Here is a 27,463-nt window from a genome sequence, read left to right as displayed (position 1 = left end):
TCCTTGTTTTCAAGTGGAGTAGTGTATGGAGTTGTGATCTTTGCAAAAAAAATTGTGACAAAAGTTTCAAACTCCTCTGACATTTTATAATAGATGGTAAAATACTTAGTGTTCTGCACCGTTAGAATGCATTGTCTCAGTCACTGTTGATCAGACACATTATCTGCAGCCTGTTGGTGGTTTTAGTAAACAGGTGTTGATCAGAATTTGTTTCTAGTGAATAATGAGAACTGGCACTGTTCTTGGAAGAGTTTTGAGTGGATAGGATTGAAAAGACATAGGAAGGTTAAATGAAGACAGGTTGCCTGGAAGAAGCAGAATGCAGTTATACTTCTTGGGCTATTTCAGTTGGTGTGTTGAGAAAATGGATGTTTTGGGGCTTTCTGACCTGGAAAGACACTTCTTTTAAGCAATTATTTGTTGCTGATTGTTGAAAGGAGGGGAGAAAACAAAGCATAAATATGGCAGTACACAATCCAATGAAACACAAAGCCGCTCTTGTAACCAAAGGAAATACAACTGTATGTGTACATATAGACAGGGTTCAAGTATCTGGAGTCTCTTTAGTCCTTTTCTGTCTAGAAAAAGACATTTAAACCACAGAAATGTTAAAAATACATTCAGTGCCTTTCCTCTAATATATCATTATTTCTGTCAGTTGCTATAACTTGTAATTTCATCTGAATGAAGTCTTTTGGAAAAAACGTAGCAGAAATTAGTCTGTGGTTTTCTGATTTAGATCCTGAATCTGTGTCCATTCTCTGACCTTGAGAGATAAATACTTGTGTTGTACACCGGGTTCAGGCCTATTGATCCACAAGGTTAATATTAATTTAAAATTATCTGGTAGAATCTATTAATTCAATAGATTTTTTTCATAATTTCTTTTCAAATTGTAGTTTGCCTTCCATGTTCGTTATAATGTCAAGGAAGATAATTTCCTAATCCAGGGAATGAAGGATGTATGGAATGCGTCACTGTTATATAATTATAGAAGCTCTTGTCCTCACATAACTGCAGTGTTGGAAAGTATATAGTGAATGAGACACAGAATTCTAGGAGAAGAAAAGATTAATTTATAAGAGAGATATTTTGAATTGTAGGGTCATATTATATCCTGACTTAGAACACAGTGTTCCTATCAAATGCTGAAAAATTAATTTTAAATGCAGTTTTTCAACATGTCTGATAATGGACAATGTCTTTTATTTAATGGTGCAAAACTAAAAATTGATTGTAAGATTTTCAAAAATACCAAGGGTTTGCAGCTGCATGAAGCCACCAGATATATGCTATTATGTAAAGATGCTATATCCTCTTGAAAAAAAACCTGCCACAGATTTCAAACTACACACTTAGGGTTTTACACTAATTTGATTCCACACATGAAAAATTATTGACCATGGTCACTATCCAAAGGAAAGGTGGTGTTGTAATCTGATTATGTGAAGGGCTCAAATTTCCTTTGTTTAGTTCAATAGAACAATTCACAATGAAGTAATAACTTAAAAGTGTCAAGTAAGTATGTTTGGAAATCATGTATGGAAAGGAATATACAGATTAGTGATATATTCAGTTTTCAGTGTTCAGTTGTCAGGGAGGTCACATTTCAGTGTATAGTTCCGTGTATGCCACTTAGGAATTCTGAATTACTATCTGGGAGTGTTTGCTTACAGCTGACCATGGAGCCTTAAGGCTCATAATGTTGAGGAATCTGAAATGTCCTGAACTACCTAGTGAGGAAAGTATGGCCATGCTTTGATTTCCTGTCGCTCCCATTTCTCCTGCTTCGAATTTTCTACATTGAAAAACCAGTGTGGACTCTTGATTAAAGATAATATTATGACTAAGATGCATGGTAGAGTGGAATTGCAACATCATGACCCATTTTTATTTTTATTTTTATTTTTATTTTTATTTTTACTTTTTTTTTTTTAATATACCTGCTTGGTTTTGTGGGGTTTGTTTATTTATTCATTTATTTTGTTTTTGTACTGGAATGTTACTTTGTATTTAAATTTCTAAAGTGCTGAAGAGGCAAAATCATGCTAGAAGACAATTTAATGTGTGTTGCATGTTCAGTTTTCCCTTTTTGTACCCAGTTTTGGAAAGACTTCAGTGTTTCTCATTGTTCACTTATTTAATTGTTATGTAGTCACTGAATCCTCTTTATGGAGTTATTTCCTGTGATAGCATATGGTGGAGGAGATATGGAGCTATTTTGGTGAGCTTTAGTTTTCTGTGCAACACTAAGCATCCACTTAAAATTACGAGCCTGCACTTCCTGTATGGTTAGGTGAGAGTATTCTCTGTAGAGACATTCAGAATATTTATTTAGGAACCTTTTTGGGTTTTTGAACATATAGGGAAGGTAGATTCTAACTGGATATTTAAGAACACTATCTGCAGTTAGAGGATGTAAATATTCCTATGGATGTATGTCTCTATTTTTGGGTTTTGTCATGGCTTAAACCCAGTCAGTAAACAAGGTCCAGGCAGCTGCTCACTCACTCCCTCACCAGTAGGACTGGGGAGAGAATCAGAAGGGTAAAAGATAGAAAACACAAGAGTTGACACAAAGACAGTTTAAGAGGTCAAGTAAAAGCCACTCACACAAGCAAAGCAAAACAAGGAATTAATTCACTGCCTCCATGGGCAGGGAGGTGTTCAGCCATCTCCAGGAGAGCAGAGCCCCATCAGGTGTGTAACAGTTACTTGGGAAGACAAACTCCATCACTCCAAATGTACCCCTCTTCCTCCTTCGCCCCACTTTATTTACTGAGCATGACATCGTATGGTCTGGAATATCCCTTTGGTCAGTTTGGGTCACCTGTCCCAGCTCAGGACAGGTGTTGAATCTCCTCCCAACCTCCCATGCACCCCCAGCTTCCTCACCAGTGTGGCAGTACGAGAAGCAGAAAAGGCCTTGCCTCTGTGTAAGCCCTGCTCAGCAATAGCACAAACATCTCTATATTATCCACCCTGTGTTCAGGCCAAATTCAAAACACAGCCCCATACCAGCCCCTGTGAAGAAGGTTAGCTCTATGCCGGCTGAAACCAGCACAGGCTCAGTAAGAGAACATCAGCTTGCTCACTTAAGTTAAAGCATGTATTTTAGATGGAATTTTTCCTAAAGACAGTGGACAAATATTAATCAGTACTAAACAGACCTCCTGTATGTGTTATCCAGGTATTTCTTTAAGCAAGTCCTAGCAAAGTTCACTCAAGATTAAAATTCCTTAGCTTTCCCTCAGTGTTTAGTTAGGTTGTCTTCAGGTCCTGACATCACTGTAGTTTAAGAAATATAATGCAGATTTTCCTTTAGTCTATTAGCTTAGTATATTGTTTTAAATGTCATATTACATGTTCTAAATTGCCCATGAACTATGACAGGCAGTTTGGTTGTGAATAAAAATAAAAAAATAGATTGTAGTTCACATAATAAAGTACCTTCCTTTGTATTTGTAGTTGAATGTATTGCTGGAAATGTTTTAACACGGTATTATGTGCAAAAAATTGAAAGTCAGGCATATAACATTACTGATTTAATTTTTAGTTACGATATAATGCAGATTTTCCTTTAGTCTATTAGCTTAGTATATTGTTTTAAATGTCATATTACATGTTCTAAATTGCCCATGAACTATGACAGGCAGTTTGGTTGTGAATAAAAATAAAAAAATAGATTGTAGTTCACATAATAAAGTACCTTCCTTTGTATTTGTAGTTGAATGTATTGCTGGAAATGTTCTAACACGGTATTATGCGCAAAAAATTGAAAGTCAGGCATATAAGATTACTGATTTAATTTTTAGTTACATATTAAAGTTTTCCATACTTGGCACTCCCCATTTTTAAAACTAAATGGAAATAAGCCCATAGTACAACTTAATATAAACATACAACAAATATTAAAGGAAATCCTTTAAACTCAAAATAGAAACTTTTCCCTTCCCATTTGATACAGATTTTAGTACTTCAGGATAGTTGTTTTCAACATGTTGCACTCAGTTGTGCAAACTTATCTTTTTAGGGTCAAAGAAGAGCAAAAACCACAGCCGACACAGTAAGTAAAATATCTTAAAGGTGCAATAGGCTTGACTTTTCTACCTTTGCCGTGTTCTGCTCTCTGCACCTTTGATGGTATTAGCTTTCACTGATACCTGATAGGCTGCAGGTAGTTTGTCATCTGCTCCCTGACTGGCTTGTAAGAGACCTGCCTGTAGCTTCTTACTCCATCCACATGTTAGCTGGATGTAGGCTCTTGCTGCCTGCTTGTGAACTGGTGAATTGTAGAACTTCTTTTACACCCTTAGTGGCTGACTTAGTTCTGCAGCTAACATTCCCATTGGCTCTAGCTTTTCCGCCTGTGTATTTCTACTAACGTTGGATAAGAAAACATTTAAACTAGTTTGGTTTTATTGGTTATTCAGTCACATTATTTGCTTGTTTAAACAGGTGGTTTCCCTTTAGTGGGATCACTGAGCTGGTAAATAACGTTCTTCAACCACAGCAAAAACAGCAAAATGAAAAGGAGCCCCAGACGTAAGTAAGCTGCTCTCTGTAGATTAAGTAATGTCTGTACAGCATTAGAACATCCTGGAGAGTATGTTTAAAATAATTGCCCATTTAGAACATTCAGCCAAGGGCATTTTACAAGCTGAGCACCAATTGCTTTCCAACCCCTCATTTGCAAAGGGAAAACTGAAAATCAGGTTTTACTCTGCTTATCAGTTACTTAAGTGATTGCTTTAAGGAGTTACTATTGTTCCATTTGGTGGTTTTTTTTTTTTTTTTTTTGGTTTTGTTTTGTTCATTTGTTTTGTTTTTTGGCAAATATTTCATATATGAAACTCCGGGTGATGTGTTTTTTGTGCATGAGGAGCTGGAATGACAAGACATGTAGCATTATATATAGCATGTCTATGCACATGCATAGTCTGGGTCATGCATAGAATGCTATATGAATCTACATAATATGTAGGAAGAGTTTTCTAAGGACCAGGAAAACGTCATGTCATTTTTTTCATGCTTTTAGAGTATCTGTAAAGTTTCAAAACTTCAGCAGATAAAAGGTGAAATCTTGGGTCAGTCAAAGCTGAGGAAATTTTGACTTTGGTGGTGCCAGTATTTAATCCATGAACCTTTTATACAGTTAAGCCAGTACTTTTTTTGCTATCTGAAAATTTAAACTTTTAAGAGAAACTGGCAAAGCTAGGACATTCATTCTTAGAGGAGAACTTAACGTATGGAGCTGAAAATACTCCGTTCATAAAGAGAAACTAAAACATTTCTATTATTCTAAATTTTCAAATTCTTAAAATGTACTTCAGATGTTATTTAAGCTTTAAACAGTTAAGTTGCTGTCTTTTCTTTCTTCTAGAGGTGAATGCCTTGTAAGTTCGTGTGATAAAAGAAATGTTTGCTTTTGAACTCATGCATAACTGGTTTAAAACACGCATTTAACTTGTTAATTATTTTCCAGGCAGAATCAATGTTCATTCATTTTTTAATACATATATTTAAGTGAACCTTCATACTTGTGGGTCATGAAAGATGTGTTGTTTTTTGCGAATACGTAGTGAAAAATTTTCATGAATTAAAATGGAAAAATAGGGCATAAAAGTGATATTCTATAAAGCAATGTATTATTCTGAGCTCTCTTTCTGCTATTCTCACTTAAGGGCTTATAAAATTGTATAAAATATTAATAGTGAATATTTTATTTTTTGTTTCTTGTTAGATACTGGCAATATTACAGTTTGTTCACAACAACTCAGTATTTTGTATTCCCATTTTCCTTAACTCAGCAAAATTTGTTCTGCTTACCAGTGTTGTACGTATGAAGCACATGGCTTTCAAGAAACTGAAAATACTATATGGGCAGTGTAAACAGATAAGTTGTAGTTAACAAAAGGTATTTATAAATGGTTACTGTTATTATGGAAGGATTTTTTTGAATGGTGATGTCTTTGGGAATGACTTTTGTTCGGTGTTTTTATTATATAATTAAGAAATTAATTAATTTGTATACTCACTGAATGTATAGATACACTTCTCCCAGTCTTGTGCTAACATCTAATGGAAGGATTATATTCAAAAATTATCCTGAAAACCCCAAGATATGGTTATGATGTTTTGATGCCATTCAGAAGGAAAAATGCGAAGTGGTGTTACGTAGAGGTAGTTTATGTGGTTGACACAGGACAAAGAAAAATGGTGTAGGGTAATGTTCTTTGGCAGAGAATCAGGGAGCCATGATGGTATGTAAGTTGAGCTGTAGCCAGTATCCTGAGAGAGATTAATGTCATACAGGAATGTACAGACACTAGCCAGGAAGCACTGTGAAGAGGTTTTCACACCGCTAGGCTTCGGTAAGATCTCACTGGAGTAGCATGCCCTTCAAAAATTATGTGGAGCAGTTGTAATTCAGTGGAGAGTAATAAGAATGAATAATTAGGTGTCTAAAAACGTGGTATGTATTAGGAAAGAATCAAACACATGAGTTAATTTAACCTCCTGAAGAGAAAATCCCAGGGAATGAAGGAGATGGACAAGTCTTTAATTATACAGAAAGTTGTTGAAAAATTGAAGGAAATTACCACTTTTCCATTTTCATCTCATGGTGAAGCTGAAAGAAGTAAACTTAAATTGAATTAGGGAGGACTGAACTTCGCAGAGAGAACCTTTTAATGGAAAGAAAACTTAAAATCCTTCCATACTTTATTTAGGACTTGTGTGGAAGCTGTGGAAATCTTAAGGAACAGGTTTGGCAAATATCTGTTAGAAGAGGCAAAAGTGTAGCTGGTCCTGTGCTGGGACAAGAGAATGGTCTAAGTGACTTTTAAAAGTGTCTTCCAGCACTGTTTATTTGTGATAACTTCATTAATGTATTAATTACTAGGATTTATTTTTGTGATTATTGTAAATTTTCAGGGAGAAAATTGAACAGAAATACTAATGGTACAACTTTTAAATTTTTTTTTTTCTGACATTAATGGCTTGCAAAGAATTTTGTACCAGGGAACACTGTGGGACACTGGGCAGGAGAATAAATGTCTGTAGAAATTTTTACCACTATTCATACATAGTGGGGCATTTTCCACTTGAAATCACTGTCAGTATCTGAATCTAATTTCAATATATATCTGATTGTCCACCTTTGCTGATGAAAAAGTTTATTTACAGTGAATCTGGGGAGGACTAAATGCAGTGAGAGGAAGCAGAATAGTGTCTGAAAACAAGGTATCGTGTTACAGATTTCACTTTTGCTCTGGAGAAGTTATTGTAGAACCATTGACCATGTGCCCTTATGGGCAGAGGTAGGATTAGTCTGACGCTCTTGGACACGAATTCTGTACTGCAAAATCACAGAATGGTTGAGGTTGGAAAAGACTTCTGGAGGTCATCTTGCCCAACCCTCCTTCTCATGCTGGATCACCTAGGGCCATTGTTTACAACTATGTCTAGCTGGATTTTGAATATATCCAGGGATGGATACTTTAGAAAATCTCTGGGCAAGAGATAATGTGCTAGTGCTTGGTCACCCCTAGAATGAAGTGTTTTCTTCTGCTCAGAGGGAACTTTCTGTGCCTCAGTCTGTGCCTGTTGCCTCTGATCCTGTCACTGGACACTGCTGAAAAGAGCCTGGATCCATTATCTTTGCACCCTGCCTTCAGGTATTATCCTTCAGACAAGGTCCCCTCCCTGAACTTTTTCTTCTCTAGGCTAAAAAGTTCAAGCTCTCTGTCTGTCCTTACATGAGAGATGCTTCAGTCCCTATCTTTTTGGCCTTTTGCTGGACTGTCTCTAGTATGTCCATGTTTCTCTTTAACTGGGGAGGCCAGAACTGGACAGAACTTCAGGTGTGGCTTCACCAGTGCTGAATAAAGGGCAGGGTCTCCGCCTTCTGCTTCATGGTAATGCTTTTGCCTAATACAACCCAGAATGGCATTCACTTCCTTTTCCTCAAGGCAAGCTGGCTCACATTCAACCATGACTTCCAGGTCCTTTTCTGCAGAGCTGCTCTCCAGCTGGGCAGTTCCCAGCCTGTACTGGTGCGTGTGGTTCCTCCTCAGGTGCAGGACTTTGCACTTTGCCTTGTTGAACATTGTGAGATTCTGATCAGCCCGTTTCTCCAGCCTGTTAAGGTCCCTCTGGATTGCAACGGAACCCTTGAGCATATCAGCCACTCCTCCCAGTTTGGTGTCATCCACAAACTTGCTGAAGGTACTCACTGGTCCATCATCTACATGAGTAAGGTGTTGAACAGGACTGGACTCAGTATTGACCCCTGGGATAAACCTCTAGGAACTGGCCTCCAACTAGACTTTGTGCCACTGATCTCCCCACTCTGGGCCCAGCCATTTAGCCAGTTCTCAGTCTACTTCAAAGTCTGCTCATCCAGTCTGTACTTCATCAGCTTCTCTATGAGGATGTTATGGGAGACAATGGGAAAAGCCTTACTGGAGGCAAGATAGACAATATTCACTGCTCTCCCCTCATGCAGTCATTTCATTGTAGAAGGTCATTACATTGGTTGAGCATTACTCCCCCTTGGTAAATGCCTCCTGATCACTTTTTTGTATTTCATGTTCCTAGAGATGGTTCCCAGGATTAGTTGTACCATCACTTTCTCAGGAATTGAGGTGAGTCTGACTAGTCTGTGGTTCCGTAGATCCTTATGCTTCTCCAAGGTGGAAGTGACATTTTCTTTCCTGCAGATGTTAGGCACCTCTCCCAATTTCTGTGATTGTTCTGATATTGAGAGAGGTCTTGCATGTCTTGTCTTGATGAAGAATACTTTTATCTCCAGCACATGTGTACTTCATAATGAGTTTTATCAGCAGTGTTTGAGATATTTCTATATTTTAATCCTTACAGAGTAGAAATTCCTAGCTGCCCCCTGAAGCAACTGCTTTTCATGCTCAACAATCAGCCTACCAATTTTTATTTCTTCAGAATCATAAGGTATATATTTTGTAAGAGGTGTATTCAGGTTGTTCCTCATTAGGATATGGTGGCCTTGTGCCTAAGGGTTTGACTTGGAGCTTATATTTTTCTTTTGCATGAATCTTGGAATGTTATTTAATGGTGTTAAGCTCCAATCACAATAAAGGAATTGCCATGCTAGACGGCACTGTTGTAATATCGTATGTTGGCAGTGCCCAGCAATGAGTACCCAGAACACACATAAGGAGAAGGATATGCATAGCCTGGTTCTGATACAGGTATTTTAGTGACTTCCTGAGGCAGTGGCTGCACGCATACTGCTGGGTTTATTTCCTGGCAATAAGGAATCTGTTTGCCATAGTTATTTGCAATCCTGTTTTAAACCTATTTCTATTCCTGGTTTCAGAACTTGGTGAAAATGAATTCTACAATTTAATTATCTGTATAGAGAAGTTGTCACCCTCTGTCTGCTTTAAAACTACTTCCTGATATTTTCAATGGGAATTGCTGGTCTTGTGTTATATAATTTGTCTATACTATGTATAACCTTTAAACATTTCTGTTATGTTCCATGAAGTCTATTATAGTTCATACAGTTATCCCTTTCAGCTGCAGAGTCAGAGTTTTTCCTTCTGTGATAGGAACTGCTTCTGGTCATCCTTGTTGTCTTATCTCCTTTTAAAAGCCCTATTAGATCTTCTTTAGTTAACAGTGATCAGTGTCACAGTATGCAAGATATGAGAGCTCTGTGGTTTTATGCAGTGGTTTAGGAAAGAAAGTTTCTAATATTCGTTGCTTAAAGACATCCAAATATTGAAAAGATGGCAGGATTTTTTCCCTTTTCCCATACACAGTTTTGTTTATTTTCAGGCTGGAAGTTTGGTTGCTTGCTAAGAACCATAAGAGGTCAATCATTTAATTTGACAGCAGAAATGTGTACTGAAATTTCTAGAAGTTTTGTGTTATGTAATATAAATAGAAGTAAAAAATAATATATGATTGAAGAATGGAGTGTTTCCGTATGTATATGCATATAGGTGTAAGGTGTTGCTTAGTAGACAATACAGGCTGCAGTACATTAACATAGAGCAGCTCCTAAAAGCTCTGTGGGAAGTATTTTCTCTCTAATTTTTGCAGTTTCTCAGGGTTTGTGAATGTCACAGGCTGTGGCACTACTAATATGCTGACAACATCCTGATTTGAACTGCTTTCCTAAAGAAATAGACAGTACCCCTAGAGGGCTGACAGGTTGTCTGAATGAGATAAGCAAATAGATTTAGAAAATGCTGGCTTAAGCTTAACTTAAACAAGACAGAAGGGATACTCTTGTAATAAGAGGAAAGCACATTAAGCCTGCAGCTGAATCAGTGACCTCAGTTTCCAGTGGAACATTTAGGACAGAGGCAAAAGGTGTTCTTGCAAAACAGAGGCTATACACTCATTTTGGCACTAACTGTAAGCCTAATGAATGCTTTCATTTTTATTTGCCAAAAAAGAATTGTGGATTTCATTCTGTGAAGAACTGATGATGAAGATCATGCATCAATTTATATAATGTCTATCAGATCTTGTATTAGGAAGGTCAAAACTTCTAGAGAAGATCAGGCCTCAGCTGCTGCACACAACTGGCTCGACACTATTCATGATAATTTAGTGTTGTTCTCCTTATGTTATATTCTGGGAGTAGAAGAGATGTGAACCCTATTTTATGTGCAATATTACTACTTCCAATTAAGATTATTCCAAGAACTGGCATAAGGTGGTTTTGAATTGCTAAATGAAATCTGAACCTTTTTCTTTTTTCCTAATATGTCAGGGACTAAACTGGCAGAGAAGTGGCTTTTATTGCTGAGGCACTCTGACCTAAGCTATGGTGAAAATACGAAAAAAAAATAGGTGATTATTAATTCTTGGAAATATAGATCTACATTGTAGAGGCATCTGTTTTTTTTAAATTTAGAAACGACTATTCAGTGCACCCATGGCTGCTACTATGTATAGAGTTCTTTTTCACAGATTATCTATAAATTTTCAACCATTCATGGTACATAAGTTTTTATTTATGGCAATTTGAGGGAAATTTAAGTTCGCGGAAGTAGCTTTTTAATAATAGTTGTTTTTTTTCTTTTAACTAAGAAAATATTGTCATAAGCAACACATTCTAACCTTTTTTACAAAGTTTCTATTTTTTAAAAATAATCTCTTAGTCACATTTGTGGAAATTACTTGGCAGAGACTAAGCAAAAGAAAAGAGAGTATCTTCTGGTTCTTATGTTTTGTTTGCAGGTTGATAGAAAATGTTATCAACTTTTTTAATACATTCGTCTTTCTCTTTAAGCAGGGAACAACTGTCTCCTCATAATTGGATAAAAAATAAAAATGTGTGATATTACATTGATGAATTGTGGTCAGGTTCATGATTCTCACAGTGAACATAACAAATACCAAAATCTGAACTTCCATGGGGTGTCTATTACCTCAATCACTTTGCATGGCATGGCATGCTTTATGTCATTATTTGCCCTCTGGTAATTTTTCTTATCGAATTAATATTCCCATTAGGAATATAAGCCTAGCACAATAACTTTATGCTATGAAGCAACAGTTAGGGTGCTTGAAGCTGAAGGGAAGATTGGGATTTCAGCAGTTCTACAGCCTTCCTGCATAGACAGAATTCTAGTCTGAAACCTAAAGGAGAAAACCAGAATGTACAGCCAGGCTGTGCTTGGTGTATGTAGGCTTCAGTTAGCTGAGACAATTCCTTTTAATAACACAAAAGTTGTTTTCATAGACATCTTCTTCAAACTCAAGATTTCTGTTTTTCTAGTTTAAAGATTTTCTGATCTCTCTCTGGCAAGTTCACAATGTATTTTTTTTTGGCTCTCTGGGCTGCTCCACTGTTACAGTTTTCCTCACCACGGATATTTGTTATCTTCGTCAGTATTTTCTGTATTCTAAACATTTTAAATTTAAGTTAATACGATTGGATTTGAAGAATAGGTCAACACATTATAGTGTTTTCTGCATTATCTAGTTGAAAAATAGATGCTCATAGGTTAGTGTTCTTTTTGGTTGAGTTTTCCAAGAGAAAATAATAAGCTTAGCAGTCAGAATCATAAAATCAAAGGATCTTGGAACTAGTTAGACTTTAATGGAACTGATCTCTCTCTTCCCTAAAGCCATGCTTCTGTGAGTCATGCATCCACCCTCATAGTACTGTAAATGTAGGGTATACTCAGGATGCACTCACACAAGACAGCAGAGTTATGAGTGTCTGTTTTCATCACTTGGGAAAAACAATTATGGCACAGTTAACTTGGGCTTGTTTTGGCCTTACAGCTTCTGTTTTCATATGAAAACTGCTGACTTGAGCTTTCTGGTGTGTTCAATGCTTGTAATTAGGCTCACCTGGTATTATAGGCTAAGAGCTACTTTCTCCAGGGATGATTCTCTAGACCTTTTGCATGAGAGTGTAGATCAAAACAGTCCTTTAGTACCCCTCCTCAATATATTTCTCCTTATCACCTTCTTTCAATCTATTTCATCCTCTCAACATTTTACCTGGAAAAACTCAGCATGGCTTTTACCAAAAAGGAATAACCTCCCAGGATACTGAGTATCACACATGAGTAAGGGTATGACTCATGCAAAGGTGCTAACTTGTATAGTTTTTTGAGAGCAGTGTCTTTATCCCAGAGTAATTCCCATTTTGGTTTGGTTTAGGTTGTTTTCCATATAAACTGTTAGTAAGAAAACATGATCAAAAGATACCTTCATTTCTTCTGCTGTACATGCTACTGCTGTACATGCTACTGAGTGATTGAAAAATTTCTGGAAATAAATAGAAGTATTTTAATTATTGGATGAATTGGGAAGACAACTGATGAAGAATTTGAAGTCAGAGATGTATAAAAGATTATTTAGGAGTAAAAGTAACATTTCCTGAAACAATCAAAGTGGCTTTACTGATGATCTTTAACTGTTTGTATCAAATACATCAGGCTTCCTAAATCAGTAGTGATTGGTGCAATAAAAAAGGCTTTCAAATATAGTTTTAATGAATGGTAATTTGATATAAAAAATATTCTAAATATTTTTGTTTTGCACTGTAGGTAGAGATATCAAGATAAGAGCATAATGAAAAATGTTGAATAAATATTCAGGAAAGAGGAGAGATTCAGTGATCATGGTTGAATCAATTATAACATCATAACTGCATAAATACCCTCAAGATGTTGGATCAAATTCTTGGAAAATCAACAATTAGGTTCACAAACCAACACCAAATTTCAGAACCAGGAAGCAAGTTCTAAAATAGTTAATGCCAGTAACTCTAGAAATGGATCTGGTGGATACTGAAGATGTTTGGGACTTCACAAAGGCTACCTGTGTGGTTTAAACCATACATCTTAAGGTTTGCTACTGAATGCAGGTACTGAGAGAAGTTTGTACCTCTGGAATTACTTCTACAAATGGCCCAGCTGTGGGTAGTGCTGAATGCTAATATGAAGTATTGGGCACTTCTGGCTGCTGATGATACCAGTGGAAAGAGGGATGGTTTTCATACTTAGTTTCACATAGCAGTGGACGTTTTTGCTTACTTGCAGGTTGAAAGCAGAACCAGACCTGTCAGTCAACAGCATCTGGGGAATTCCTGTCCCCCGGAGTCAGGAAACACAATTAGGCTTGCTGAAAATACAATTAGGCTTCCCAGCTGCAGAGCTTTTCTGATGAAAGTTCAGTAATGTTGGTTACATGCTTTTAAACTCCCAACTTTTTTCAACAACATTTCTGTATAATTGATAGCTATGAGTATTTGTCTTTGGGAGGGTTTATTCTCGCAGCTATGTGCTTTTATTTTGATTATTTGCAGTGGTTGATTGTGATACAGTTTTCAGAGTGAGGGTGAGTAAAGTGCTATTATCACTGCTGTCTTACTACTTTGATAAAGAGTAGTTGTAGTATTTGGTCAATTAATTATATAAAAATATAATTAAATATTCATTCCTTAATTGAACAGGTGTTATGGGGCAGCAAGGCTAGAGGAATGAAGCATCTATTTATTTATTTGAGGCAGGAAGGGATTAGACTGATTTAGAAAGGCTGACTACAGGATGTGGAGCTCTGCCATGTTTACCTAGGGAAGACATGCTAGATGAGACCATTGTCTTTTATCACCAGGAGCAGATTTTTGCTATTTGGTGGTAGTCTTCACTCTAGTTCTGGTTTTAGAGATTTGAGGACAATTGAACAGCTAGGCAGAACATTCAGGTATGCTCCAAAAGGAGGACAGTCCTCAAAATATTTATGTCATGAAACCCTTAGTCAGCTCTTCTATTTTACAGATGAATGTAATTTTTTACTTTTTCAACATCATTCCCATTTACTTTTACTTGTGCACTCATGGGTGGCTTTCTGTGATCGTAGTAGAAGTAATTTTGATTTTACAAAACTGGAGACTATACTTATCACTTCCAAAAGATGTTTTTCTGATTATGTTCTGTATAGAGAGAAAGTTGAAGTAAATTCATAGTGATGTGGCTCCTGGAGTATCTTGGACTCAGAACAAACACAGACAGATGGTGCCAGGGTGAGTTGATCAGAAGCCTGGGGTGAGGAGGAATACTACTGGGTACAAAGTCTCATCTATGAATAATATTAACAGACGGTGAAGATTCTCACAGAGCAAAAAAAGGCACGGCCACAGAAACAAAAATCCAGTTTTTATTGGGGCCTGTTTGGAATTTGGATTTGTCACTAACATGATTCAATGACTCCAAAATTTGAAAGCTGGTCAGTAACTCTAGTTATTCTTTCTACATGTCACCTTTTTCTTATCCTTTAGGAAGTTTTGCATCCATTTATATATTCTCTGGTTCCACAGCTGATTACTAAGAAAAGGTTTATTGTAGGAAATGGATTTTCTTGTTTCAGTGTGAGGATATTAAGCAGAGAGAACTTTGATTTTGTCAGCAGGAACACAGTCAGACCTCTAATCTCAGGTATACTTTATCCATGTATAAAAACTGTGTCACAAAACAGTTTTGGGAGAGTTGTGGAGACCCCCTTCTCCAGTTACGTGCCTAAGAGCTAAACATGTTTTATTGTTTCTAGTGCAGTGTTCACCAACAGGGTGAAAATCACTCATATTTGTATGACAAAAATCTGATTAACAGGTAACTTCAGCAACAGCAGCATGTTGTCTGTTTCAAGATTAAATGTGAATTTAAAGTAGCAAGCATACTGTAGTTGTATTTCATCATATCTAGTGATGTTGCTGCATTCTTCTCTTTACAGTATCTATATTGAATCTCTTAAGAAAATATTATGCTATGTGTTCTGTTGGAAACTATTATTTAAAAGATTTGCTATTGGATTTGGGACTTCATTGTGTATATTTCCTAGCTATTACAATAATAATTACCTATGTGCACTAAATGAATATTCTTTCTTTGCTTAGACATGCAACATTGATGAGTTGCGATAATCCTAGGATCACACCTTTACCTCCTCTGGTGATTTGTTCAGGTATTGGCTGTGATATCACAGCCATGCCTTTACCTCTCTTTTGGCTCTACCTTTAGAGGCCAGGGAAAGATGAAAATGAGATGGATATATAATAAGCTGCTTCTTTGGGTGTCCATATTTAACGACAGCTCTTGCTTCCAATGTTGGCAACCGACTGTTACAAAGATCCTATTGTAGCAGCTTAGTTACAATAGCAGAAAGAATTGGAATATATCAGTATTGATATTGTGTCATCTTTGAATAGTGATGTCTGGTCAGTCCTGGGTACAAAAGACATGCAAAATAAGAATGACAATTGATTTTGGACGTGATTTATTTTCTACAGGTGGAATTGACCAGGTTTTGCAGTAGGGAAGATAATAAATATTGGTTTTTTCTCCAAATCTTACTCCACAATGTCTATAATTAGGCTAATAGATTTTTTACAAAGTCATGGCAGTTGAGGATACCTCTGTGAGAAAGAGCAAAGGGAAAACCACATTATAAAGTAAGGCTTTCCTTCTGCCAGAGTCTGCCAAGTCTGAATTGCATTGAACCCACTCAGAGGTTAGGCCTGCAGACCTTATTATTTAAAAAAAAAAAGAAAAAAGGTTTCTCAGCAATTTGCATGATGGCATAACAATATGGTAATCTATGTGCCCTGATCAATATCATGAAAAAATAAAATGCATGAACACAAGAACTACAGTGCAGGAGAATAATTGCTTGGTGAGGAGCAGAACTTATTCTTCTTGTTTAAGTGCATTGTGCTAAAGCAAATATGAGCAAAATCTGTTTGTATTTAGTACAGTATTCAAGCTTTGTAGGAAAACAGATATTCACAGAGCCGTCAGTGTCCTTTCTCCCTCTGGTAGCTCCTGGGGCCTGCTGCTGCTGCTTCCTTCACTTGGTGGGGTTATGGGCAACCAAGCATGGGCAGCAGGCCAGCTGGTGTCCTGAACTTCGTTCTCTTACAACCCTCATGTATACCCAGTAACTCTGAGCTCTTAAAGGTTAATTAATAGGCTTTAATTAAGAGGGTAAAGGATTTCAATATAGGATTAAATTCTGATCTTTTCTCTGACACTGATTAGTTGGGTTTTGTACAACTCCACTTATTGGGAAAACTCAAGCATTATCTGTCAGAAATAGTAGTAGATTAACTATTATTTATACAGTCTTTGAAGCACAAGTTGCCTTTTAATAAATACTTATCAAATACTTTTAATCTTAACTGAAGAAATACTGTTGCAACGTAAATTGACACATTTTACTTCTGAGAGACGAATCTGATTCAGTGCGCTTTTTCAGTAAAGGGGAGGTATAGAGGCATGGATTTAGATATAATTGGTGTGGGGAAAATTGTTAAACACCTTGTTGTTCATGCACTTACAAGAAGACCCTCCTGCAGGTGAGAACATCTGTCTCTCTGAGCTCCTTCCTCATTAAAAGAAAATACATTAGCATGATGAAAGTAATTTGTGTTTTGGCCTTACTTTCTGTTACTTTAAGAATGTGAGCAGTATGGAAAATTACAGTCTTCTGAGAACTGGCGAACTGTTTCAAGAGGCTCTCCCCCTAGAGTGCTGCTAGCAATGTGGCTTCACTGGTGCTACTTTTACAGTAAGAATACTGGCACAGTCAAAGCCAAGAGGTATCACAAATAATTGCAAATACCACTTCTGGTGGTGATTATTCATCATCAAACGTTGGTCTAGTTTGCTTGGGTGAAGTTGAGACAACCATACGGTGAGCACAACCAAGACGTGCTTACATTCACTTTCCCAGCATTGCTCACATTTATTTCCTGTTTGTTGGAAAAGGAAAATCATCAAGATCGGAACACTCCTGTCACGGAAGTAAAAAGATAGGGGTTATTTAATAATTGAAAATGCTCATGAATGTTGTAAACAATGTGGAATGAACTCATTCTAATCATGATACTGCAGTGTCAGGAGGTGTTACATTTCGGAGCTGAGACAGTCTGACCTATTATTTAGTGTGTATATATTTTGGCTATGTGTGTAATTGTCCAATGAAAAAGTAATTTTTCCTTTCATAGTAAGGATAAAAATGTTTATCACGGTACCTTAGTTATTTCTGACATTTCTAAAACTACATGTGTGAAGTGAATGGCTTTCTATTGTAAGTCAACAGACGATGCAAAAAAAGTAACCCGAGTTACTATGAGAAATACTATCTCTGCTGGAGATGCCCTTTATAAATGTAATAATGTTGCAATGTGCTTAATTGCCAACAACTGAATTAACCTCTTTTTCCGGAACATTTGGCAAATACCATATAGTTTTAAAAGGAAATTTAGAATAAGGTTAATAAAAATGTCATTTATGAAAACAAGTAAAATATAAGATAAACTGTGAAACTTCTTGTGAGTGAATAATTTAGAGAGAACAGTAATTTTTATACTTTTAATAATAAGGCTGTTTAAAAAATAAAGATCTAGTAATCAAAACGTATATAAATGTGGCTCAGAATCCTTAGAACTGATATATAATAGAATTCCAAAAATAAGCAGTATCAGCAAAAATGTAGAGATAGTCAAGAGGCAGCTAGATTTCTAATGTTTTTACATTAGTGTAATATTTCTCCTTCAAAACAGCATTCAAGTGAATCAGGAAGAAACATCTAACTGTAAAAATCAGCATGTTTTTTGGATAGAAAAAGTAGAATGATAGGATACAAATAGACTGTAAAAGAAAACTTTTATGAAAGCCAAGTGTATTTCTAGGAATTTAGATTTCAGATGAGAATTTTTGTATAGGATATGAAAGTCTGTGTACATCCTGTCTCAAATGTGTATGGAAGATATTCCAATAGGAGTCTTGAGTTTTGCATAAAGCTCATAACATAGTAAGGGTGCTGCAATAGCTGCAAAATAATCCTAATTCTAGATAATGAAGTACTTTTCTGTTAAAAAAAATACAAACTCATGAGATGTTATTTCCTTTCTGTTCAGTGAGGAGCTCTGACCCTTTCTACTTTTTTTAACCTGGGGATCTTTTATGGTTGATTGACTTACTGGTCTACAGACATTTTGGTTTCTGGTTGGGATTCTCTAATAGATAGACTACTGCAAGTGGTGGTAATTGAGAGTGTCATGATTCTAGATGTGGATAATGCCATGCCTGATGCGCTTATTTTACAGCAATATACAGGCTATAGATTTTCCCTGTCCATTGTGCCTTCACTCATAGAAATTAAGGACAGATGCTGGTTGTCATCAATATGAGACTGAATCCGGAAAGAAAGGCTCACTGTTCCTATGCACAGTCTGAAAACTCCACTTTCAATTCTCCAAAGTACTTAGCAGTAGTAATACATGATAATATTATGGTATCAGTAGGACTGAAGATTCAAGTAATATCACCTCTTGAAATGTGTCTCTGATGGTGTCCTTTTTAAAATTCAGTAAAGCTTGAGCTTATGTTGCATTGTTACCCTTAAATGAGAGAGTTCCAAAAGTTTTCTTCTGTCACTATGACTATTTTTCCAGACTTGAAACACAGTTGTCTTTGAGACAATTGCTTTTTCCTATCAGAATTGGCAGAAATTATTTAAGTGAAGTTGAAGGTATCTGGATGTAAAGTAAAGCATGCAGATTGACTGCTTACATCTTTTTTTTGTCATGAGTTAGTTAAAAAAAATTGACCATAATTATCTGTTATTTTTAATCTACAATCTTGTAATTTCTTTTACTTACCATAACTGGGATGAAATATAAATGCAATGATGGTGCATATGCCCAACTTTAAAGGTCCTGGTCTTGTGCTTTGTCACAGATACACTTCCTGGCAGCCTACTTTTACTGTGAGTTCAACTGCTTGCTCCTGATCTTCATTGTCAGCTGAGGTTCAGTTCTTACAGCTTCAGCACTTTATCAAAGCAGCTCCTTTGGGATAGTGTGGATTGCAAACACACGGACAAGGCCATGGAACTGGAGATAAAATATTTTAACTGCATGAATGCAGTTGTGGAGTGAACTTGGAGAGTTTCCTTGGAGAGTCAGGCACTTTTTCAATTTCAACTGGCATGGTTAATCTTACTTTAAATGAGATCTAAAATTACCTGGGAGGTGTTGGCCTTGTCACAAGGGTAAAGAGCAGAAGGAAAACTACTACCACTGTTGTGTGTAACAGTATGGATTTAGCTTACCCGCTTGATGTTTAAACATTAAAACCAGAGCCATACTGATATGTCCAGTGCAGCTGGAGAAGGTAAAGAACTAGATGAAAAAATCTATTAAAGGAAAAATGAAGAATTTTTTTAGGGAGAAAGAATTAAAAATTCAACTAAGAATGTTTATTTTAGAGTCAAATGAGAAGAACGCAATAGGAATAGACAGACTCACAATGGTTTAAGAAATGATTTTCTAATTTTTTTTTATAACAACATGAGCAGCTATGGAGAATGAGGAAAAATCCCCCACTGTAATCACCATAATATTTTCATGAAAGTTGTGGGAACTTCTGTTGTAATGTAGGATTTGAAATAAGATCCAGCAAAGAATAGTTAGAATCTTCTCAATTACATTGAAATAAAACAGAGTGGTGTGAAAGTATTCAAAGGTGTAGAGTAGTTTCCATATGGACTTATGAAGGAACCTTCCTTGTTTACAGGTGATTACTCTCATAACTATCAGCTATGGAGAAATGAGGGAGCTTTGTCTGAATGATTTGGCCATTAAACTTTTGGAGCAATGTGGTATTATCTTTAATTTTAAATGCCCATATTTCTTATTATCACTAAAGGAGTGTTGGAAAAGATCTTGATAAATTGGATGTTTTACTATATTGTGTCTGTTTAAAACTTAGTTGTGACTTTCTAGCTTTATGTCTATTATGGATTGTAAAAGTACAATAAACAATTCAGTGGAAGATGAATTTTAACAAACAAGAAACAATTAGAAAGACACCACTTCTCAGTTTAATCTTGCAGTGTTGGAACTGCTGAGGAAAAGGTAGAAGCAAATATCTGTGTGTTATTCTGAGGAAAACTGGAAGTAACAGGTATAGCCAGGGGCTACCTACTTCCTTTTTCCTTTTATGCATCTTGTCTAGCTTTATCTCGATATCATTAAACCCATACAGAAATATGATAACATTAATTGTGCCAGTCCTTTATAGCCTATATGTTCATCTTCTTCATGTTCACTTTTTCTTGTGTTCACAGGACTATTGTACTTAGTTATTGTTCTGTGCTCCCCTGTCAACAAAGAGCAGTTTCACTGCTGCTAGTAAACAAAGTTAATAAACAAAGGCTGCAGTTTTATTCAATACTGAGCACTATAAAGAGAAAAAAATAGGTAAGGTAATCCTGTCTATTCCAGCTAGGCTTTTTGTCCAGCTGGTGTGTTATCAGTTGATTTATTTACAGAGTCATATCCTCATTTATTAAAATGCAGGGGCTTTTTTCCCCACATTCTTTCTTGTCTTTTTTTTTTTTTACTGAGTTTCTGAATGTATTAAGTTAAACTAGAGTCAGTGACATGACTTCATCTGCAGTTAAAAATTTATTTAGGGTCATACCAAATTAATTAATTCATTCTGACATGAGGAAGAGTGCAATGGGAGAATATTTTCTATTTTGTGAGGGAGGTCAAATAAGCTGTGAACAAAATGTGATGCAGTGTGGCCTGTAAGCCTTTGCAGAAAGCCCTCGTAAGTGGGGAAAAGAAAGAATGGATCCAGGCCGACTTGAAGACGTCATATTGGGCATGTATTTTACTTCTAAGAATAGCCTGTTCCAAGGTTTCCACCAGCAGAGACTATTTGGGTTCATTCTCCTCATTGCCTCCTCATTGCATGAGGCAAATGATGTTAGGTCTTAACAGGACATCTTCACCTTGCTCCCTTGCATGGAAAAAAGAGACTGAAACAGAGATCTGGTAGTTTTGGATGCTCATTAGCTCTGATGTAGTTGTCTTTTCCCACTTGAATTATAAGTGAGCAGCAGCACTGGTATAAACCAAGGGCAAGATCATTTAGCAGCCACACTCCTTTCTTTCCATTCTCTTAGCTCTTTTTCTTCTCTTTAGCATTTCAGGCACAGTCAGTATAATTCACTTAGATTTAGAATATATATATGCACTTAGATTAAAAATACATGAATTTTACAGTATTTTTTCATGGAAAGCTATCCAAAGATATAATGTTCCATATGTGCGAACTTATTTTAACTGTGTCTGTGCCCTTTTAACCTAGGATTCAGATTTTGGCCATCTTGTGGTGGGGTTTTTTTGGTTTTTTTTGTGAATTCAGTAAGAGTATTATTTTGATAAATAAACGCTTCAGTGATTGAGAGGCAGTAGTATTTTTCTTAGTGTGAAAAAAGTTATTTCTTTTGTAAGTAAGTAAGTAAATTCACCATATTTAGGGCCTTTTTATTCTCTGACTACTCAGTTCTGTAGGCTCTTTAAAGATGTTCTGCACTTGAAATTACCTCACTGTTTCTCTGTGTCTATTTCATGTTAATGAATATCACAGAATAATTAAAGTACATATTCCTTAATAGGTTAGAGATTAGGAAACATGAAACTCATGGGTTTTTTTCCTAGGTAGCTCCACCTGTAAACCAACTCAAACCATGATAGGTGAAAAAGCTAAAAATTTCAGATTTGTTTCTACTGACATTTTCAGGAGGAGTTACTCTATCTTAAGAAAAAAAGTCACAGTGCAGTATCTCGCTATTTGACATTGCTGAACAGGGCTGTGACTGTCATTATATGGCTTATATTTAACCTTCTTTTTCTAAACAAAATACTGAAAATGCTCAGAAAAATCTGTCTATTAACTTGTAAAGTGGGGAAAATGCATTTCCCACCTGAAAAAACCAGCGTGGAATTCATTTTCCACTACATTCTTCACTTACACAGATAAAAAAAAAAAAAAAAAAAAAAAATAATTCAGATTATTTATACTAAGTGCAACTCACAGGAGAGACTATGCACCGTTTTGAGATAAGATTGGGAGTTACTGCTTCTGCATAGATTTCTTGGACTCAGGGCTGGTAGAAATTAAAATGAATTGGATTTTATGGTATCTTTCTGTTTTAAAAGGAAAAGTTTGTGAAAATTTAGGTAAAACTGGTACTTTCAGCAGTAGCTCTTTTCAATATCTTGGATTTCTCCTAGTTTTTGTAAATTCCAGGGCATAGATTAAAAACTAGCATTTTTACTCTACAGTTGCATTTTTTAAGTCCTTTCGATTTGCATTCTCTGAATGTATTTTTTTCAATCTCAAGTCTACGCTTAGACATTTCACTTAGATAGGTGCCCCTGAAGTTAAACCTACTGACAGAAGAAAATAGTTAATTTTTATTTGAGGAAAGCAGACAGTTAGAAATAGTATGTCAATTCCAATGAGGCAGTCGAGATTTTGCCAGCAAGAAAGTTAAAGTGCTGTGAATTGAGCAAATGTTTGTAGAGATCTCTGCTCACTTCTACTTTCTGTCAATATTTCATTTTCACTGACTTGAAAGCTGAAAAGTCTGAATTGTGACTGGCTTTAATACTCTAGTTGTGTTATCTGCCTGGGTATGATAACCCATTAGTTTCAAATAGAATTGGATGTGAGTTTTTTGTTTCAAGTTACATTTGAGTCTTTGGTTACTTAATAATTTTTCTTTATCTGGTAGACTTAAAGCAGAATCATGGTCTTCTGAAGAGAAATTTTGTGTGATGCCCTTTCTCATTTCAATTGAATATTGGAAAAATCATAATTTTTCAATTAAGAAAGTTCTATTTTGCATTGCTGAACATTGTTTTGTCGTTTTTTTTAAATTTCTATTTTTCTGCCTCTACATATCCATATCAAAGCATAAACTCAAGGTTTTTCTGCCCTTTGCACTACACAGAGTTGAAAGCAAATGTGAGTTCATTGGTAAGACTTTGAGAGAGTTAGCTATTCTCACAGTAATTTATAAAGACCTGGGTTTTTTTCTGTCAGTAAAAGTGGTCACTTTTTTCTTTTCAGCACTGCTAAGCCAAATAGTTGTTGAATATTTTTCCTTATGATTCTGCTTGGGTTTATACTTCGTCTCTCTTGTCTGATTCCATAAAGCCCTTTCCAATTACATAACAATAGAAATGTTCTTTAAAGAGCGTCTCTGAACTGACCTCCCACTCAAAGCATGGTTATTGCCATGACTCAGTTAAGACAACTGGAGCTCTATCTGGGCAAGTTTTGAAAAGCTCCAAGCATAGTGATCCTACAGTGTCTTGAGACAACTTTTTTCAGTGCTGCATTGCCTTCCAAATGAACTTGCTTCTCCTAATGCTCAGCCTGAACTTCCTCATGAAGTGACATTTTAGTGCCTTTTGCTCCTTGATTTGGATACCAGGAAGAATTTGGCTCTGTAATTTTCCTTTTCAGGTAACATTTAGATTAGATAGCTAGTTTCAGACAGGTTTTAGATCACTTCTTAGTCCATTCCTCTTCACTGGATTGAGCAAAGACATAATAATTTTTTTGTTGTTGTTGACAAACTGGGCTTGACAAATGTGTCCAATTTGTCAACGTCCATCATCAACAGGCAGACACCAACCTGTGCACAATAGTCCAGGTGCAGCCTTGACAGTGCCAGTCAAAGGCAATAAATAGCTTCCCTTGATGCTGCTCATACTCTTGCTAATATGGACCCATACGTAATTTGTCCAATTTGTAATGTGAGCGCACACACCACTGGCTCATTGCCTGGTTTCCACCCTGTTTTCCAGGGGTTCTTATCAGCAGAACTGCTTTTCAGCCTGCTGTTTCCCAGCCTCTACCAACACATGGGGTTATATATATAAGAATAGTATCCATTAAGAAGTGGGTGTACTCAGTGGCAGGTTAGCTGGCACTATTGTAAAAGGAAGAACTTCAAGTGTATAGTACAGAAAAGAATGTCATATGCTACCAGATAGTGATTGCCACCAGCAGAAAAATTGTTAAATGAACAGACTTGGCAGAACTGAAAGTGAACAAACTCCTTTTGAAGCCTGGATTAAAGCCACATCTATGCTCCGTGCCTGGGAATAGGAAATGAGGCAAGGGCTATGTCTGTGATAAAACTTTGAGAGAAGTGTAGCCAGGAAATGAGAAGCGGCTTCTACACTAACATCTGACCTAAACATCCTGGATTCTTTCTTAGCAGTTGCCCTTCTAATGATAGATTTTAAGCAGATTTGGAAATTTCAGAAACATTTATGTGAACTTTTGGAAGGCAGGTATAGTTTCAGAACTTCTTGTCCATAATTTTTTTTTAGTTTTGGTAAAATGCTGAAAGCTTTTTCTTCTCCCTGGAGGGGAGGAGAAAATAAAAACTTCTGTACAATAATAAAATTTCAGTAATAAACTTGCTTTCCTTGCCTTTGGCATGGATCATGAGGGACTCACAGTTTGCTGCTTTTTGACTTATATTGAATTTCTGGAAAGGTGTGGGCAATCAGGAAAAGCAGAATTAAATTAACTCCGTTCCAGAACAAAGCAAGTATTCCAATAGAAACTGCTTCTTGATGTTGACAGAGCAATCCAAGTCCTTACAAACAGTTGCTTTTCACTCTGAGAAGTCCTCTATGAAGTTATCTTGGATATGTTGTTTTTAAAAAAAAAGCTTGACTGGTCATATAAGTCTCAACTTCACCACTGTTACTTCCAGCAGATACAAGTGTGATTCAGGGAACTGGTTCTCACAAGAGCAGAACTTGATTATCAATTTTCCAGACTAAATTTTCATTATCATTAGGTATTTGCATAAACTCATGCCAACTTCTCCTTTTCCTTTAAAATTTATAGCCGTTGTTAAAGTATAGACTTGTATTTTTGGAACAAATGTAGTAAAGGAGTGAGACTTTGCATCTGTACAGATAGATGGCATGTGCTGTAGAGGCCACTGCATATATAAGGGTTATGGATATGCATTGCTGAGTTTTCTACTTAAACGATCTGTTAATTATGGTTTCATAATTATCTGGATTTACAAACAAAAATAAAATCCCTATCATGCCTAAAAATAAGGCTTTTCATTATGGGTAAACATTTTGACCTGAAATGCAACTCTTACACAGAACCCATTTTTTCACTACAAGAAAGACATTGAGGTGCTGAAGTGTGTCCAGAGAAGGGCAATGAATTTGGTGAATGGTCTGGAGCACAAGTCCCATGAGGAGCAGCTGAGGGAGCTGGGGGTGTTTAGCCTGGAGAAAAAGAAGCTCAGGGGTGACCCTATCGCTCTCTACAACTGCCTGAAAGGAGGCTATAGCCAGGTGTGGCTAAGGCTCTTCTCTCAAGTAAGAAGTGATTGGATGAGAGGAAATGGCCTGTAGTTGCATCAGGGGAGGTTTATATTGGATATTAAGAGAAAATTCTTCATGAAGAGTTTTCAAGCGCTGGAACAGGCTGTTCAGGGAAGTGTTTGAGTCACCATCCCTGGAGGTATTTAAAAGACGAGTGGATGTGCCATTTGGGGTCATAGTTCAGCAGTGAACTTGGCAGTGCTGGGTTAACAGTTGGACTCAATGATCATAAAGGTCTATTCCATCCCAAACTGTTCTATTAATCCTGCATGGCTCTTGACCTCTTGCATTAACAGAGTAACTCACTCGACATAGGGACTGGAAAGTTTTGAGATACTTGAGTTCAGTTTCAGGCTCTGAAGTTTGCCTTGGTACTGGTTACTTTAATTTCCCTTCTAATGAACTCCTGAGCACCTCAGGCAGCTAAGTTCTGAGTAGAAAGATTAGTGCAGACAGCTTGAACAGAATGGAATTTCATTTTGCATTTTGTTTTCTGAAAAGTATATGTTACACAGTTTTTGCTAAATGTGTTTCAGATACTGTGCTGTTCTAAACACCTAATTATTGCTGTGTGGTTTTGGCTTAAATTTTGGCTTAAATATGTGCAGGCTAGATGATAAAAAAATAATTATTTATCTACAAAATAGATAAAAATTTTTAAAATGAACTTCCTAAAAGGAATACTTTGTATTTTGTTTCAAGTATACATATTCATCTCAGGTGGTTCTGCTTAGTAAACAGAACACATATTGTGTCTGAGTATTTCATAGATTCTTGTCTTCTCTGTTTAATTTTTTCTGACAGCTATCAATACATGTAATATTTTTCTCGAACCGAAGAAGATGTAATAATGAACATTTTTGGCAGATGATAAGTTGTTTCCTAGTAGAGCAAGGATTTTGGAAAACTACTCTGTATAACCTTGCAAAGTTTATACTTTAAAGGAAAAGTTATGACCTTTACATAGATTCTTGTGCCCAGGAGGAAACACAAGTGAAATTATTTCAGTACATGAGGCTTAAGATTTGGCAAAAGCCTTGTGCTTTTTATGCATCAGTGAGACTGGTAAGCAAATAATCATACAAACAAAGGCTGTAGATTATAAGGAAGCCACAAAACTGTATGCAGCCTAAAAATAAACTTGGAGTTCAGCATAGATAATGTGCTTTAAATGAAGAATGCAATGTTAAGCAAAATTAAGAGGCAGGCAAGGTCTCAGAGATTACATGTGTTATTGATGGAAAAAGGCCAGACTACTGACTAGCAATTATATAGTGTTGTCAGTGTAAAATGCTGAAATGTGCCAGGTTTCCAGATTTCCAAATTTTGTTTTCAACTTCATTCAGCTCTTGCTTATTAGTAACTCATGTCCTGCCCCATTCAACAAAGAGCACTCAACGGTGAGCTCTTTTGAAGAAGGGAGAAGGCAGAGGAAGCCCCTTATTCCTGACTGCCCAAATGGATTTTAGGGCAGTGCCAGCTCTCCCATCCCTCCCACAGAGGCCTCAGACGAGCCCCCTCTCCCTGCTCTGCTGCAGGCCAGAAGGCTGGTGCAGGTGGGAAAGGGCTGAAAGTGAGGGAAAAGGGAGCCACTTCTGGTGAGAGTCCACCCTGCTGGGCCTGAGGACAGCCCATGGACTCAGGATTGGTCTTAAAGTGACAAGAGCAGGTACACTAGAAAAATGACACATAAGCAAATGAAGCAACCCT

The 27,463-nt window shown here is 36.5% G+C and overlaps 1 protein-coding gene across 14 annotated transcripts in view; it reads left to right on the top strand.

Annotated features, from left to right (window-relative positions):
- The first annotated feature begins 4,037 nt into the window (after window positions 1-4,037).
- Window positions 4,038-27,463, top strand: part of RIMS2 (regulating synaptic membrane exocytosis 2) — a 393,792-nt gene continuing 370,366 nt past the window's right edge. For 13 of the 14 annotated variants that reach the window (XM_017730317.1, XM_017730311.1, XM_017730310.1 and 10 more), the window contains exon 1: window positions 4,475-4,545. The gene's annotated coding sequence lies outside the window, so the exon portion shown is untranslated. Of the gene's footprint in view, window positions 4,067-4,458; window positions 4,546-27,463 lie in introns of those variants that run through there. The other variant, XM_017730312.1, reaches the window with a different exon arrangement.

This window comes from Corvus brachyrhynchos, unplaced genomic scaffold (assembly GCF_000691975.1).
Source record: "Corvus brachyrhynchos isolate BGI_N302 unplaced genomic scaffold, ASM69197v1 scaffold302, whole genome shotgun sequence".
Lineage (NCBI taxonomy): Eukaryota > Metazoa > Chordata > Aves > Passeriformes > Corvidae > Corvus > Corvus brachyrhynchos.
The sequence above is the reverse complement of the archived record's forward strand: the minus strand, read 5'-3'. Positions and strand labels throughout refer to the sequence as shown.